The sequence below is a fragment of the Ceratotherium simum genome, chromosome 2 (assembly GCF_057802395.1).
Source record: "Ceratotherium simum simum isolate JZ-2026a chromosome 2, ASM5780239v1, whole genome shotgun sequence".
Classification (NCBI taxonomy): Eukaryota; Metazoa; Chordata; class Mammalia; order Perissodactyla; family Rhinocerotidae; genus Ceratotherium; species Ceratotherium simum.
This window is the reverse complement of record NC_141901.1, coordinates 70587069-70605180: the sequence shown is the minus strand read 5'-3', so window position 1 is coordinate 70605180 and position 18112 is coordinate 70587069. Positions and strand designations below refer to the sequence as shown.

The following is an 18112-nucleotide window of genomic DNA, read 5'->3' as shown; positions in this document are numbered from 1 at the left end:
AGCCTGGTCAGCAGCCTCAGTCAACTAGCCATGAGGTCTGGAATTGTTAGTGCTGCCTGCCTCAGACATGATATACCTTCTTCTGCCTCAGTTTCTCGTTGTGACTAGACCCCTTCTCTGAACACTAGCCTACTAGTCTGAGACTTTCAACCAGCTCTTCCCAAGCCCTTCCCTTTGAGGGCTGGATCGTGTTTCATTTATCCTCAGCTGTGATTTTTGTCCTCTTGTGAATGGGCTGATGGCACAGAACCACGGAACTGATTGAAGGATGACTTTGTCACCAGTGCCCTGAACCCCAGTGACCTTCTCCACCAGCACCTGCAACCAAGGCCAAGTTAGCTGGACCCTTTTAGATACTGTGCGTTGGACTGCTCAGCCTCTACTGTTTTCCCAGCCTGTCCTATCTTCTTCATCACATCCCCCCAATCTGTTTGCTAACCCCTGCCCAACATTCCTTGTACGCAAATTGGCCCTTTGGTTAGACAGCAGTTTCCAAATGCAGCCCTCCTTCCTAATTCCCCCTCTCAGGATGTAATATAGGAAGTCCCCTACCACTGCACCTACCTCACTCGGAGACCTCTTTACCTTGCATCACACTTGTGTACCTGTCATTATTTCTACTAGGCTGTAAGCCAGGCAAACGTTTTTTTCTTTGTATGTCAACTAGACCCTCAATCACTGCTTGCTGAAGAGTCAAAGAAGTCAGAGGAAAACACTAAGTACAAATTAAACGGGATGTAATAGCCTCCTTGAACCTCGGGCCCCATTCCATTTAGCTTGCACACGACCCCCTAAATCAATCATTCTAAAGCACAGCCATTCTCATGCCAAAAGAAACTAGCAGCTCCCCACTGCCTATTGCATTAAATCCGCATTTCTCAACCTGAATCAAGCCTGCCCCCACCCTCTTTGCCACATCTGGCCTCAATCCTACCTGCCCAACCTTATCTCCTGACACTTCAACCCCTCATCCCCAACTGTGCTTCCATAAGGACCAATTCATCCCTCTTTTCTCTCTTCATGTCTAAATTTCTTCATCTTGGAAAATTTTCTTTTCCTTCCCCTAGTCTCATCTTGCCATTTAACGTAGTTTGGTTATTGTCATGGCTGAAAATCAGTGCTAAGATTTTTTAGGACGAAAAAGGCCATCATTTAAATACTGAGAGTAGATTTTGCCTGGCAAGAGATGAGTCTTCATAAATCCTTTAGGGGTGGGCTGTATCCTTGTTTTGGGAAACCATGTAATTGGACAAATAAAAACAAGAATCCACCCAAGGTTCTCAGGGAAAGGACTGTGAGGAAACCATGACGTTGAAGGTAGGTGTTTTCAGTGTGAAAAGCTGGATGTTCTGTTCGGTAACAGACATGATGTCTACAGTTGAGTAGGACTGGGGTAAGGAAATGGAGAATGTTTCTTCTTTTGCAACAAATTTAGCTGATGCTGTATTCGAACTTTTGCTTGTTCCTGCAGGATGTGGGGTTTCTTTATTGACAGTTGCTTGCTAATAATAACAGCAAACAGTTGTTACACACTTACCATGTGCCAAGACTGAGATAAACCCTTGCAAACATTAATTCCTGTAATCCTCACAACTTCAGGATTTTTCAGATGAGGAAAAGAGGGCTCTGAGAAGTTAAGGATCATGTCTTGCAAATAAGAGGCAGAGCCAAGACATGAACAACAGGAGTCTGACTCCACAGCCTGTACTCCTAACCTCTACTACCAGAGACTTTATTAAAAATCTCATCCTTTTAAAATTTCTTTTTGGGGTATGTTTTATAATTATATAGTAGTACATGCTTATTATTTGGGAGTGCAAACTCAAAAACATTTTACTGGTAGGGGTGACCAATCACATTGTGCCACTTTTTCGTATGCTATCTTGCATTATTTGCTCAATTGCTTCATATTCACGGGACGTATTTGTCCCAAGGAATTTGAAGTCTCCTTGAATTGTATCTTAAACTTCCTTCCACTCTATCTCCCACAGTAGGCCCAATTGTGTCCTCCCTAAATACTCATTGAATTGAATTAAACTGGTACTCTAAGGACCTTCTCCCTCTGGAGCAAAGCAAAGCTAGTGAAAATATATAACAGTATGGTAGATTTCTAGAGCTTCTGGGGAAGGCTGAAGCTGCTTCCAGGCACTGCAAATAGAACAGCATAGTAACTTAAAAATAATTCTGCTGTACAAACATGAAGAGTGTTATTGCAGACTCCCAGAGGTGTGTAATGGATTTGAACTTTAAAACACCAAAATGAAATAGTGTTTAATTTAGGGCTTTGTTGTCCAGGGAACTCAAATTACAGCTGGGTGGAGAGCAGGTTGCTCACAGGTGGTTACAGTCCGTGCTTTGGCTCCCTCTGTCGGCGGGAAAGAAGAGGTAATTTTTTTACCTGCAGGAATTCTTGGTTCAGGATGTATAATGGTTGCTGTTTACTGTGTGTTCTGCCTGAGAAAATTCAGCTCTTTAGAAAAGGAAGACAAAATCAACTGGATCCTTGTCCTCAGGTGGTACCTAAATACACATTTTCATTCCTTTTACTTGCTAACGTTGCTGCCTTTGCAGCCAGACTCACTATAAACTGCTTACTAATTGTCAGAGCACACAGGCAACGCCTGTTCTGCTGTGGCTTTCCCAGTCTTGTAATCGTAGGGCGTAAAAAGTACGATCTTGATTGCTCACCGAGTTCCTCACACAAACCTGGTTTTCCCACACTGTCGGCGAATCCTGTATTTTGGTAATGTTTTCCGTGACATAAACAAGGGGTTTGGGTCTCAACTAGTGAAAGGAATCAAATATCTAAAATTCTTTGATTGATTAAGTGGAATTAAGGACACACATCTTTCCTTAGCTCTTTCTTTCCCAATTCCCCCTTCCCAGAACTTTTACATAGGAGTCTGAATTGTTACTTAATCATGTTAATAACTCACCATTTGAGAGTTGGCTCTAATGCCCCCAGGCAGAATTCCTCTGCGTGGTATTCCCACCAGGGCATTGAGTATTTCTCTTCCCCTATTATGCCATGTGCAACTCCAAGGACCAGTGAAGACTCTGAGATTCCACCAGTGCCTGGCACGTTGCAGAGTTCAATAAAGATTTGTTTAAATAAATACTATTTAAAGTCATATTCTATTTTAAGGGGCTAATTTTGTACATGTGAGAACTCCTCCATGCATGTGAAGATGTGTTTTATTTCATTAATCTTAAAGGGGGCATACTATTTTATACATAAAATGCTTGTTGTTGAGGAACTTTATATTATGGTGGAATGAAACAGACCTGGCAGCAATCAAGGCTCTGCCACTGATTGGAGAGGGAATCCACCACGGGCCCTTAGCATCCTTGCATGTTCTTCTGGGTATGCTAAGAACGGAAGACCCTGCTCACTTGGGCCATTTCTCAGGGTTGTGTTTGCAGTGAGCACCTAGAGATGCTTGAGAGATGAGGGAATGTCCCTCTATGGGACAAACAGCAGGCTTGCTTACTTCTTGCTATAAAATGGTGGGTTAGCATTCCTTTCTTGTAATGCAACCCATTTTGTGTGGAAGCATCCATCTGGGCCCATCTGCTTCATTCCTGTGAGAACTGGGGTTCAGGGAACCAACACAAACATGTTGACACTGGCTACCACATTTGCTGTAGGAGTCTTGCATCTCTGATCTAGTAGTCTTGTGTGTTCTGTCAGCATCCATGAAACTGTCACAAGCTCACATGTTAGCCTGCAAGTAGAGTGAAATCGCTGATTCTTCACAGGTCTTGACGCTTATTAGCCGGGTGTCCCTACACAATTTATTTAACCTCTTTTAGCTGCAGTTTTCTTTCTTTATGAAGGGGACAACAGTACTTGCCTCATAGCATTGTTGTGGAGTTAAATAAGCATGTAAACATCCCTACCACACTAGAATCTTTCTGGCAGCTCTCTTTTCCTCTAGAACACTGACAGAGACTCCTTTGCTTTGGTATCTGATGATGCTAGGCAGGGAGGAAGGGAGTGGACCGCAGGCTGGACTGTGGCTGACGCTGGTTTGGTGCAGAAGACCGCTGTGGATCAGCTTGAAGAGCGCGCATACCGGCTGCTCCGCAATTTCTACGCGGACGGGGCTGGGAAAGTAGCAAGTTGATTAAAGCAGGAGGCCAGGGGTTTTGTCTTGCAGCGGTGGTTGCATAGCAACCACGCAGTTTTTATTTAGATTGTTTCAAGCGGCATGGGGTCGCGCTGATGGGGATTACTGGAGAACGGAAGACCCTCGCCGCCAAACCACTCCGCGGATTCGCCGCGACGGCGCCATGCCGGGCAGCTTCTGGCTCAGCCGCCTCCCTCCGCCCCCGAGAAACCCCGCGGCCGCGCGCCCTCCAGCCGCCCGCGCGCGCACACGCATGCTCCCGGCGCTCCCACGCGCGCGGTCACCGCCCGGCGGCCGCCCACGCAGCCGCGTGCTCCGGGGGGGCGGGCTCGGGGCGGCTGCGCGGCGCCCACGGAGGAGCTCCCGGCGCCGGACGAGCCCTCGGAGGATGGTGCGGCTCGGGGCGTGTCGCCCCCCTCAGTCCACCAGAGCCCGGATACCTCAGAAATTCGGCTCTGGGTCTGTGGGGAGCGAAATGCAACCCAAACCCCGTTTCACCCAACCCCGCGCAAATAAACACGCACAAGCACGCACACAGCCGTCGCCGCGGCCCGCGCTCGCAGCGGCGGGGCCTGGCCGCGGGCGGCCAGGGAAGGGCCCGGGAGGGGCCGCGGCCAACGCCTCGAAGCCCGAGGGCCGCCGCTCGAGATCGGCCGCCAAAAGGTGCGACGTAAGTGGCCGGCGTTACCGGCCCGGCTTAACGGTGCAACGGCCGGCCTGGAACCTGCAACGCCATGGCGGCCCGGGCCGACGGGGAGACCCGCTGAGGGGGAGGGGGTGGCGCTCGGGGCAGGAAGGAAGCCGGGGAGGCAGAATGCGGGCGTGATTTGTCCTGCGCGGCCGGGTACGGCGGCCTGGGTGGGCTGGAGACTACTAACCAGCGGGGACCCGGCGGACGCCCAGCCGTCCTGCGCTCGCGGGGCTCGCTGACCTCCTTGAGAGGCGGCCGCCGGGGGAAGACGGACGCCCGCGGCCCACGTTTGGTGGCGGCAGCCCCGACTGGCTGTGCCCTGGCCTCGCGGCGCAGACGGAGGGCTAGGGGGGCGGTGGGAAGGGCGCGGGGCCGTTGCCTCTGGCTTAACACGGCAGATGCGCGGAGGCTCCAACAGGTGGCTCCGTGGCGCAATGGATAGCGCATTGGACTTCTAGAGGCTGAAGGCATTCAAAGGTTCCGGGTTCGAGTCCCGGCGGAGTCGCAGTTTTTTCCCGCTGTGATTTGCCTTCTACCCTTAATCATTTCTCTCTTTCCTGTCCTTTTCCTAAACGGTTTAACTTGCTTCCCATTCCCTGCCCCCTCTCTCCCCACTGCACTGGGCTTCTGCGGCCCTTTCACCTCTAGTCGCTCGCGCGGGGCCCGCGCCGCCCAGCTTCCCCGGCTGCGGGGCTCAGCGCCTGGCCCGGCCGACTCCGAAGCCTGACCTGGGACTGGGAATCGCGGCCCCGGGCGGCGGCGGCGCGAGACCTCGCGGCTTCGGCCTCAAGGAGAGCGCGGGGGAGGCCCGCGTCTCGGGTGCTCCGGCAGAGCTGCCCCCACGTCCCGGGGCTGACACCCGCTGGCCCAGAGCGCGACCGCGGCTGCTCGGGGCGGGCAAGGGCAGGACCAGGAAACGCGCCTACACCCTGGGCTGCACTGTGCCGGCCGATGCCCCTCCTGCCCAGAAGGCTTCAAAATTGTCACGTACCGGAATCCCCAGCGGGATCCTGTCAGAAATGCAGATTGCTGGGCATCACTCCGGGACTCTGATTCCGTCGATCAGGGGTGGGGCCCAGGAATCTGTATTTCTGATAAGAACGCCCGCTGCCCTCCCCCATGATTCTAGTGCAGTGAGGTCCGAGGTCCACTCTGCCTGTCAGCTCTTGCAGGCAGGGATTACTATCTTGTCCCTTTTCCCCTGACGACTCGTAGCTTTGCCCAAGGTTAGGGTTCCACCTCACTAAATGCAAATAAACAATGAATGAATGGAATTTAAAAAATTCGTTGTAACACACAAACTTAATTCATGCAAAAAATACAAAATTATCAAAAAAGGTACAGGGAAAAGTAAACATCTTTGTTGTTCCTATATCCCAGCCTTGCAATTCTCTCTATAAGCCATTAGTGAAAATGGTTTCTTAGAAATATGTTCAGATTTATTTTATGCACCTCAGCATTTTTCTATCGTCATTCTAGGTGTGTATTCATTGATGTTATTGATGTAGGTGATACGCAACTGGTAGTATGTTACAGGTACTTGCTCTTCCGCTTACTAATGCAGGTAGAGCTGCCTTCCGTTGTGCATGTATATTGTAGTGATTTAACAGTCCCCAGTGGTTGGACACTTAGGTGTACAGTATTTTCCTATTACAAACAACGCTTCTGACATTGGTGTACACAAATGCAAGCGTATCTGTAGGATAGATTCCTAGGAAGTTGAATTACCGGGTCAAAGGTTTGTGCATTCTTTGATAGGTATTGCCCAATTGCTCTCCTTGAGATTGTACCTGTTTCACTCTCACCAGCAATACGTGAGGGTGCCCATTTCCTCGCAGCTCACGTTATCCAACAGGTGAAAAATGGTTTCTAGTCGTAGTTTCAGTTCACGTCTTTTGTTGTGAGTGAAGCTGAGCAACTTTTCATCCATAGAATAATTTGTATTTCCTTTGTGAGATTTATCTGTTCTTGAGTTTTGCTCAGTTTTCTGTTGCATCATTGGTCATTTACTTGTGTTGTGGCAGTTCCTTACATATTAAGGAAACCAGCCCTTTATTTGTGATGTGTTATAATTAGTCGTTCCCAGTTTCTCTTTTGATTTTGTTTATGGTATTTTATATTTTTTTGTTTTACAGAAATTCATATATTTGGATTTATCAACCTTTTATGGCTTCTGTGTTTGGGGCTATACTGTATTGATTTAATAAATACTGTACTGTATTTATTAAATAATGGCTTCTCTGTTTGGGGTTATACTGGACTCAGTTTATTAAATAATTGCATCATGTTTTATTTTGGTGCTTTTATGGCTTTATTTTTGTACTTAAATCTTTACTTCATCTGGAATGCATTTTTGTATAAGGAGTTTTATCCAAGAATCATTGATAATGAACACTCTTCCTTTTCTACATTAATTTGAAATGTCTCCTTTATAACTTTCTAAATTCCTGTATGCATTTGGGTTTCTGGATCCCCCATTCTGTTCCATTGATCTATGTGTCTTAATTCTGATTCACTAGAACTGTGCTGTTTTAATATCTAATAGAGACAATCCTCCCTCATAACTTTTTTTTTAAGATTTTTTTTTACCACGTATTCTTGAATTATTAGTTTTCCCACATAATGTTAATAATTAGCACTTATTTAGCATTTGTTGTATACCAGGTACTATTCTAAGTGCTTTATGCATTTTAATGCATTTAATCCCCATATTCTCCTTTCATGGAAGAGGCATCTGAGACACAGAGAGGTTAAGTAACTTGTCCAAGAATACACAGCTAATAATAAGCAGGATGGGAACCCAGGAAGTCTGCATCTGTGGGTAAAACCATACTTCTGTATTGTCTTTTCATATTAGTTGTAGTGACAGCTGGTCTGGCTCTGATCTTAGGAGGTACTTGTGTTGGAGCCCTGCTATTTATAGATTAGGATAGGGAGAATTAAACTAATTATGATGTTGAGTCTTCCTACTTAAGAGTAGCAGGGGAAATTTTTTTCTTTTTTAAGAACACCTATGCCTTTCCATTTGTTCAGCCCTTCTTCTACGCTCTTCAAGAGTGTGTTAAAGTTTTCTTTATGTATATCTTGACTTTTTTTGTTAGCTTTATTCCTAAATAGTTTTTTGTTGTTGTTGTCGTTGGGATCTTTTCTTCCATTATATTTTCTAACTGGTTATGGTTTCTGTATACAAAGGCTTTTGATATTTTAAATAATTTTGTATCCAGCCATCTTATGGAACTGTCTTACTATTTAAAATAGTTTTTCAGGGCCGGCCCCGTGGCTTAGTGGTTAAGTGTGCGTGCTCTGCTGCTGGCAGCCCGGGTTCAGATCCTGGGCGCGCACCGACACACCGCTTCTCCAGGCAATGCTGAGGCCGCGTCCCACATACAGCAACTAAAAGGATGTGCAACTGTGGCATACAACTATCTACTGGGGCTTTGGGGGAAAAATAAATAAATAAAATTTAAAAAATAGTTTTTAAGTTCAGAACTACAATGAGATACCACTTCACACCCATTAGGATGGCTATAATAAAAAATGACAGTAACAGGTGTTGGTGAGGATGTGGAGAAATTGAAACCCTCATACATTGCCAATGGGCGTGTAAAATGGTGCAATCTCTTTGGAAAACAGTTTGGCAGTTCCTCAGAAAGTTAAAAATAGAGTTACCATATGACCCAGCAATTCCACTCTTAGGTATATACCCAAGAGAATTAAAAACATATGTCCACACAAAAACTTGTTCATAGCAGCATTCTTCTTTAATAGCCAAAATATAGAAACAACCCAAATGTTCATCAGCTGATGAATGGATAAACAAAATGTGGTATATCCATATATGGAATGTTACCATAGTATTCATCAATAAATAAGAATGAAGTACTGGTTCATGTTGCAACACGGATAAACCTTAAAAATGTTATGCCAACGCTCTTCTTGTGAAAGAAGCCAATCACAAAAGACCACATATTGTATGATTCCATTTATTATTAAATATCCCAAATAGGCAAATGCATAGACATAGGAAGTAGATTAGTGGTTGACAGGTGCTGGGTGTGAGGGGAATGAAGTGAGTGCTAATGGGTATGGGGTTTTCTTGGGGTGATAAAAATGTTCTGGAATTAGTGGTGATAATTGCACAACTCTGAATTTACAAAAACCCACTGAACTGTACACTTCTTAAAGGGGTGAATTGTATGGTATATGAATTACATCTCAGTTTTAAAAAAGGAAAAATAGTTTTTCAGTTGACCGAGTTGTGTTTTCTGGAAATATATCATCCACAAATAATGATAATTTTACCTTCTACTTCCTAATTTTTATGCCTCATATTGTTTCTCTTGTAATAGCATCAGCTGGTGTCTCCAGAAAATGTTGAGTAATTTTCCATGAAAATGGTGATAGTGGACTGACTCTTCCTGATCCTGCCATTTTAGGGATGCTTCTCCACTGAGCTAGCTTTTGGGGTGGGTGCACGCATGTGTGCACACATTCATGCGTTTATCACAGTAAGAAAATGTCTCACTCTGTCAGTAAGCTATGGAGATTTTTCTCCTTTTATCTATTAATATTGTGCACTATATTAACAGATTTTCTAATATTCAACCCTTCTTACATTCCTGAAATGAATCTCACTTGGTTGTGGTGTATATTTATTTTAATATTCTAATATTTCACAATTTTTGGATATTTAGATAGATCGACATTTGATTATCTGCCGTAAATGCAGCATTGTTTAGAATGGCCCCAAACTGGAAACAACCTAGCTGTCTGTTAAGAGTGATCTGTTTGAGGAAAATGTGTTAGAATCATTAATTAAATATAATGCAGACCTTTAAAAAATGAGGAAGATCTATATATACTGCTATGGAAGAACGTCCAAGATTATGTGAAAAAATCTGATATGCAAATAAGTATGTTTAATATGATTTCATTTGTGTTAAATAATGCCAATATAATAGTAATACCATATGTTTATTACTATGATCGTGTGTGCATAGGAAATTTCTGCAAGGATATACAAGCAGTTAACAGTGCTGGACCAAGAGAGGCAGTGGTATGAAGGGAGGGGACCTTCCTTTTTACTTCATATCTCGTTGTAATGTTTGGACTTTTTTCATAATAAGCCTATCTTATCCTTGTAATAAAAAAGTGAATTTTTAAAAAGGGAAAGCAAAAAAAAACCCTAATGCTAACGATGAAGGAAAAAAAAGCATTTTTTGCCTGTTCTTAGATCACTTTCAGATAGGCAGCCCTGGTACTGCTTATCCATTAAAGATTTTCCAAACTTGATCTAACATTTATTGTTAGAGCAGTTACACTCTACTATCTGCTGGATCTCAGCCATAAACACACCCTTTAGGAGCTCCTCCCACTAGGAGTGGAGAAACATGTAAACTAGATATCTCCTTGCAGAGCGATGATTTCAGCGGGGACGTGTCCTGAAGGTCTTGTACATCATGTTAAGGAGTGCGGACTTGACCCTAAAGGCGACAGGAAACCACTGAATAGCTTTTTGGTGGAAGCAGGGTGATTAGATGTGTTTTGTGTCACCCTTCTGGCTGCAGTGTGGATCCGGCTGGAGCGGCACAAGACTGGAGGCCGGAAGACCTGTTCAGGACAGTTGGAGTCAGCTAGGTAAGAAAATGATGAGGGCTGGAACCAGGGAGGTGACTGGGGAGAGGGATAAGTATACCAACTGGAGAGAAATCAAGGGAGGCCAAATTGATGGGACATGATGAATTAAGGGATATACAGAGGAGAGCGAAGGAACAGTCAGAAAAGACTCCCATTTCTACTTAGGGCAAACGGTGGATGCTGAAGTAGTCGCTGAGACAACAAAGGAGAGAGAAATGGATTTGAGGGGGGAACTAAGTTCAGATTTGCACGTGTTGACTTTGAGGTGTCTCTGGAACATCCTGGAGAAGAGGTACAGTTGGCGGTTGGATGTACAATGCTACACACATAGCAAACTCTCAGTAAATATTTACTGAATGAAAGAACTAAGGAGGGTGGTATGTAGGAAGAGAGGGAAGGAAAAGAAGAGAAGGTCTAGAGCTCAGGAGATTTTAAATCTAGGCTTGAGATTTTAAATTCATTGACCTACAGATGGCACTTAAAGCTCTGGACATAGATGAGACCGTGCAGGGAGAGTGTAGAGTAAGAAGGGATGAGGGTTGAGGACAGAAACCCAGAGCGCAGACTTTTGAAGGAAGGCAAAGAAAGAGTTCTTCAGAGACCAAGAAGGGGAAGCCAGGGAGGTAGGAAGAAAGCCAGGAGAAAGTGTTATCTCCCAGAACTGATGGAGCAGTTTCCCTTAGAGGAGAAGGGAGTCAAGAGGGAAAGGGAAACATCTCACGTTTTTCTAAGCGCCTGCTTTATGCTAGCAACTTTATTTAATCCTTGCCATTTAATTGTCCCCCAAATCCTAAGAAGTGTGAATTATACCCATTTTACAGATGAGAAAATTAAGATGCAGATGTGTTATGGGAGCAAGGTGAAAGGATTAGCCTAGGAATGATGGAAACATGCCCGCTCTTCTGAGGCAAGTAGGAAGAGGGCAGAGGTGGAAAAGAAGAGGGCGTGAAGGTGGGGGAGGGCGACCTGAAGGTGTTCCTGTTGGAGGACTGTTTCCTCTGTGCCCTTTTACAGCTCTTCTTCACACACCCAGGATTCCAGGAAGGTGTTGACAAAGTGGGGGCTGTCCCAAGGGGTGGAGACACTCCCATCTTATTGCCACTTGTGGTCAATACAGACCCTAAAGACCAGGAGTGGTTTCATTCCAGGTTTCTCCTGATCTGGGGCTTTCTACATCCATCAGAATTTCAAAACTATTTTATAACCTCATTCACCTTCAATTCGATATATATTTTTGAGTACTGGCTTTGCGCAAGGAACCATGTTGGCAGGGAATACAAAGGTGGGTGAGATGGAATGTATTTTCTTAAAGAGTTCAGCTTAGTGAGGGACAGGGAGCCATGAAGTGGGGATTCCATTAATTACGATTGGTTTGGGCTTCCAGTGACAGGAAACTCAAAACAGTAGTGGCTTTGGCAAGATAGAGATGTCTTTCTCTCTCATGTGCAAGTCCAGGGAATGGCAGCTACTTGATCAGGAGAGACCCAGGCTCCTTCTTATTCTTCCATCCTCAAAATGCAGCTTCCACCTCATGTTCCAAGATGATTGCTCCTGTCCCTGCCATCAGGCCAACACAACTAGTTAGTGGGGAGAAGATAAAAGGACAGAGCCCCACTCCAAGCTCATCCCTCTTTGAAGGACACTTCCCAGAAGTTGCACATACCACTTTCACTCACATCCCATGGAAAGGTGGGAATCATAGCTTCTTATTTTTCCCCCCAGGTGGCCTCATTCCCAGCTAAAAATCATGTGTTCTATAACTGTAAAAGAAAGGGGAAGAGTCCAGCAGTTTCTGCTGGTGATGCTGAAACAGGTTTGCAGATAGCTATGGTGCAAGACTAAAATAAAAGTATGACAAAGGAAGCTAGATCTGTGACCTTAGGCAGGTTACTTAACCTCTCTGTGCCTCAGTTTCTTCACTTATAAAATGAGGATAATAGTAGCACCTACCTCATAGGTTTACCTAAGGTTACCTAGATTGTTATATACATATGTGATATGTTTCATATGTACATATATATAACGGTTACATAAAAATAAGTTGTATTTGTAAGTCCTTAGAACAGTGCCTGACACTTAGTAGGTGCTATATAGGCATTCGTTAAATACAAGTAAATAAAGTGAAAATAAGCACAGTCAAATGGGAATTTGAAGAGTGTACACATCAGTGGAGAAAATCTGAGAAAAGATTTTATGAAGAAAGGTATACTGTCAGCTCTGAGATGCCTGGGATGACCTCATTCCTTCCCTGGGCACCCCCAGCATCTAGCCCAGTGCCTTGCACAGAGTAGATGCTCCAGATATACTGGTTTCTGAATAGGCTTGAAAGGTCAGCAGTGTTTTGTTAGGTGGGATGGAGGCAAGGAAGATATTTTAGGTGGAGTTAACCATATGAGCAAAGACGTAGAGGTGAAAACTCACTGTATCTGGCCCAGTAGCTGGCGTGCATAGAGCTCGGTATATGTTGACTGACACTCAGTATCAACTAGTTTGGTTTGGCTGAAATGTATCACTCGGGTCCAGGCAGAAAAGCACATCACTAGAGAATTTAATATAGGGAATTGTGAGACAGGTGATAAAAATGCTGAAAGTGCAGGCAGCCCGGAGATTGTGACAGTAGGAAACCTCTACCTCCTCTAGTGCCAGAGGGACAGTGGGAGGTGATGGTGTTACCAGAAGCCAGAGCCTGGGCCGTCCAGTGGTGGGGCACTGCTGGTGGAGCAGGGACATGGCCGAGCCGCAATCCAACGCAAGGCGGAGAGGAGAGAAATACTCTGACTTCTCCCCTTCTCCAGCCCTCGAGTCTTAGGTCAGTGTCTCACCAGGAAGTCAGTTGGTAATGGAATCTGGGAAATGTAGTTTCCTGCAATCCAGAGTGGAGAGAGAGAAATAGGCAAATGACGGGCACAAGTGAAGTCTGAGGCATGAGCTGGGGAGTGGTGAATTTCAACCTGTACTGGTGTAGTTTTGTAGAGGGCCTTGAATGTCAGGCCGTGAATGTAGGGGTGTCTGCATGTTTTGTTAGGCAGAAGTGGGCCATAGAAGGTAAAAAGCAGAAAGCTTCATTAAACCTGTTTTAGGAAGACTTCCCCAGTGGGGAGGATGGAGAACAGGGGAACAGTAGCTTCCCTTTGAGTGCCCGTTACGTGCTAGCACTAGTTGATCCTCTCAGCGAGATGATGTGTCTAGTTCTGGACGTGGTGAGTTTGAGATGACTTCAGGACACTTGGATGGGCGCATTGCACAGTTAATTGGAAGTGTGCATCTGCAGCAGGGGTGTAGAGATGGAAGGATGAGACTTTGGAGTCTTCTGCAGAGGTGAGAGCAGAAGCTGAAGGAGAGGGAGGACAAGATACTCAAGTCAGACAGTAGAGAGACAGAAGATGAGAGGGCAGACATGGGAAAGCAGCAAGTGGTAGGCAGAGTAGGAACATCAGTGAAGGAGAAGAGTAGAGAAACAGGAGAAGCAGAAAAGATTATCTTCCTGCAGAAGCCAAGAGAAACTGGAGCTTCAAGAAGGAAAGGTCTGTAGTGTCAAAAAACATTTCCTGGTCAGAAGATGAAGACCAAGGAAAAAACCATTGAGTAGAGCAGTGGGGATGCGTGTGGGAATAGTGTCTCTAGACAGGTGGGATCACGAGGCTTTAAGGCAGCCTTCGATGGCCTTGGCTGGTTGAGTGAGGTAGGAGACAAGGTAATCTGCTGAGGGTAGGAGTGGGAGTTAGGGGGTCTCTGGGACCTGGAAGTATGCTGTTTGTCCTATGCAGCTCCCTGGATACAGGGGCTATGTCTTCTTCCCTGTGTACCCTGGTGCTTAAATAATGCATAGGACTCAATTTTGTGGTGGCTGACTTGAAGAATGAATGAATTTTGTGGGAAGTAATCAGAATTGAATAAAAGAATTGTGGAGCAGCAGTGAAAGCCCTGCTGAGAGTCAGTGGCTTCATGGTACTTCCCCACATCTCAGTAATCTGGACAGAGAAGGAATAGTGGGTGTTTCCCTGGCTGGGATTGGCAAGTGAAAGTAACAGAAAGAAGAGTAGAGAATAAGGAGGCTAGTGGGAGATACAAAGAATTTATGAAATGTCTGACCAGTTGGGTCCAGATTGATTAGGGAGGAAAATGTATCCTGATGGGAGTGAAGGATTGGGAGAATAAGAGTGGCTGAAATGCTTGAGATTGTGAGTTCACAATCTTGGGGGTGGGGTCCAGGCATCAGTATTTTTGAAGCCACCTCAGGTAATTCCAAGGGGCAGCCAAGGTTGGAACTGGAGAGAGGGCTAACAGGATAACAGATTGGGGTAGTCGCAGTTCAGAATCTTGACCACTGAACAGTTTGAAGTAATGAGTCTGAGGCCATGATGGTGCTTCACTAAGGTGGAGTGGAAATGAGGGTAACTGGAATTGATGAGATTGACCTTGAGGAATTGTAGGGTCATCTTAGCCTTTGGCTAAGGTCATCAAATGCCTTTGGCTAAATCAGGATAATGATTTCACCAAAGGAAAAAACTGAGAGTCAACCCTAAAGGACTATAGTCAGGTAAAATACATAGAAAGGGCTGAAGTCCTGATCCATCAAGCAGTCACCCAGGCACCAGGAAAGGCACTGGGCCAATTATTTAATATCCTTTCATCTCACTTTGACATCTGCTGCCCTCCAGATCAAGGCAGCTGAGGTGACCTTCTGTCAACAGTTGAAATCGGGAGACGTGGCAGATTTGGCTGGAAGGGCAGATGTTACAGATAAATTAGCCAAGGTTTTGATGAGCTCCACATTCCAGAATTAAGCTATGATTTGTTCTTCTCCTAACTCACTGTCTTATAGTTTGCCATTTTGGGGGGTGTGTGTGTGTATGCATATGTGTGTGTATATATAAAAATGTGTATACACATAAGCACATACATTTAGGGGAAAAAATAAATCTTACTGATAATACACTAACCTTAAGATACAGAAAAATTCTAGACATTGTGTGTCTAGTTTTTGTTCTCTTGTTTTAGTATGTTACTCCTCTGAATTTCCCTGAGTTATGGGGGGTGAGGGAGTACATGGAGGAGGGGGAGAGAGACTGAACGAAACTTCACAGACATAAATTTCTTTTCATGTAGATAATGACATGCACATTTCTTTCCTACCATTTAAAAAGGCCGAGGAACAACTTTCAAAGTCATTTGTAGTATTGACTACAAATCTGCACCTGACAGATAAAATTCATATGGTAATTGGAACTAAATCTAACTGTAGTTTTCATATCCCTGTTTCATTTTTTCTTCCCTTAATGAACAAGACCTCAGAATTTCAGTGCATTGCATGGGGTTTGAGGTCGGGATTTTGGTGCCTGAACCCTACTAGCCCCTGCTTTGCAGTCCTGCCAAGGAGGTTGTAACCATAAGGAAGAATAGCCAATGGGAAAGCAAGTACCACTCATATAATAGCTAAAAGATGACCCTGACTGCAAGACTTCTCAGGTAAGCATGATGGAACAACGTAGGTTCCCTCATCCCCATCCATCATCCCCTGCCTTTAATAGAGAAAGCCTGGCTCAGGAAAGCCCCAAGTCCAATTGCTCACCTTGTTTGGAAGAGAGGATGACAGGCCTGCCTCCTAATAGGGCAAGAGTGACTGCACATGGTTTCTGACCTGTTAATGCGGCAACCCTGTTCATTTGTAAAAATACAGCCCAATGAGTATCTTGGGCTCACTTGAATCTGGTTAGCAACTCCTCTACCCTCTACCTGGCTGACTAGAAAGCAGGCAGGTGGGAGGGAGTAGAACTTCCTAAATACTATGCACTGAGCCCACCTTACCATTCTAGAGCCTTCAGTGCCCACAGTGTGTAGGTCTGTTTTGGTTTTATATCAATTTCTATGCTATACTGTTAAACTGAAGAAAAATTTCAGTTGTCATTTAAGAGAACATTACAAGGTGCCAGGCATGTTAGGGAAGTATCTTGGAACTTCCAGATCCGCTCAGCTGCCAGCTGAATACCACTGAGTGACCTCATTCAATACCATGTACAACACAAGAATCACCCAGCCAAGCCCTGACCCACTGAATCATGAGCTATAATAAAACGGTGGTGGTTTTGAGTCACTGAGTTTTGGGGTAACTTGTTATGCAGTGATAACTGGAACGAACATCACTATCCATTCATCACCTAAACCTAAAATAATTTTGCCTTTCTCACAGTTGGTGTTCAGTATTTATTGATAACTCCTTCCATTTCAGAACCTCCCCTCACTGTTATCTAATTTCACATTTCATAGTTCATTTTCAGATGTTTCATTTTTTTGATAAAACACTGATCTGCTTATGCCATTTAATTACAGGTCATGCTGTTGGCTCTGCTTCTTGGAAGCTATTAGTAATTGAAAGCATTCCTTCTTCACTGTAAAACACTGGAAACATTTCTTCTTCACCTTTAAATTGTGTAACAATGAGAAGACCTGAATTTTTAATTAGTCAGATTCTTGGGGAACTGGTTAACTAGAAAGCATTTTTTGTTTCAACCCTTACTGAAAACTTGCAATGAAATGTAGTTATCCTGTGCAGTCGTCATTGCTAGTGAGATGGAACTGAACGAGTACCTGCACACATCCCAGAAATGCTATTAAACATTTTTGTCATGTTTTCTTTTAACTTGCTCTAAGAGTGGGATCCCATGAATTTATCCCAGTTACTCAAGGTCGTCTTTAACTTTTTCATACAGCCTCCCCCACCCCTTTCCTTTAAAACCCTGCCATCTACCCTCTGGACAGCCAAGTATGGCCTGTCTCCTTGTTATGGGGACCCATGAGGCATTTTCTCAGGTCTTACTAATAGGAATAATTGTGTTTCTCTACAGCAGTTGGTTTGTTTTTTATCTTACGGCAGCACACCGAACACAGAACTGATTTTTGTGTTAGATGGCAGGAAGCTCGGAGCCTGCCTTTATCAGCTGCTACAGTTAGTTGCACAGAATCGTTTATTACCTTCACCCCGGCTTCATCTGATTTCTTCTATCCTCATTTTCCTTTCCCTAATTTCCTCACTTCAAAAACTAGCTGTGGTGTAGGCCTTTTTAATAAGCTGTCTTAAAAGCATTTTAGAACAAGACAGGATATTTTAGCAATCTTTCAAGATCATCTTAAGGTATTGTGAAGGCCCTACTTTCATCAGCACACTTTACAGTATCAGCGCTTGGTACGCTTTATAAGCCTTACAATAGTTCCAGTAAATAGACTGTTTAGTGTCATAAGCCAAAGTCACTAAAAACTGTTCCTCAACAGAATTGCCTTGCTCAAAAAACTAAGACAAATATATCCATTATTCAAATATCCAGATATCTGTAGAAAGCTAGGAGCACAGAGACTTCCTTCTGACCTTTACCTATAATTATACTTTGATACTCTACTCTTAACATAGTTTTGAAGATTTAAAATAAATTTGTCAAGATCACATTTGAGATGATGAAGCTATATATATTACCAGTTTTAATTCCTCACAATAAATGTTAATAGGGGTGACTTTGATTTTTAGTTGAATAATTTCACTAAGATAAGTATTTTACATTTGTTAAAAACGCTCTTTCTTCCAAGTTATTTAAGTGGCTTACAAAAATACATAAAATTAAAAATGAATCAGTGGAGATAAAAGAGAAAAGAGCATGGATGT

At 44.2% G+C, this 18112-nt stretch overlaps 1 non-coding gene across 1 annotated transcript; it reads left to right on the top strand.

Annotated features, from left to right (window-relative positions):
• Window positions 1-5241: 5241 nt before the first annotated feature.
• Window positions 5242-5326, top strand: TRNAR-UCU (transfer RNA arginine (anticodon UCU)). Its single transcript is given in 2 exon segments — window positions 5242-5278; window positions 5291-5326. It is a non-coding gene; the product is annotated as a tRNA-Arg (tRNA).
• The last annotated feature ends 12786 nt before the right edge of the window (window positions 5327-18112 follow it).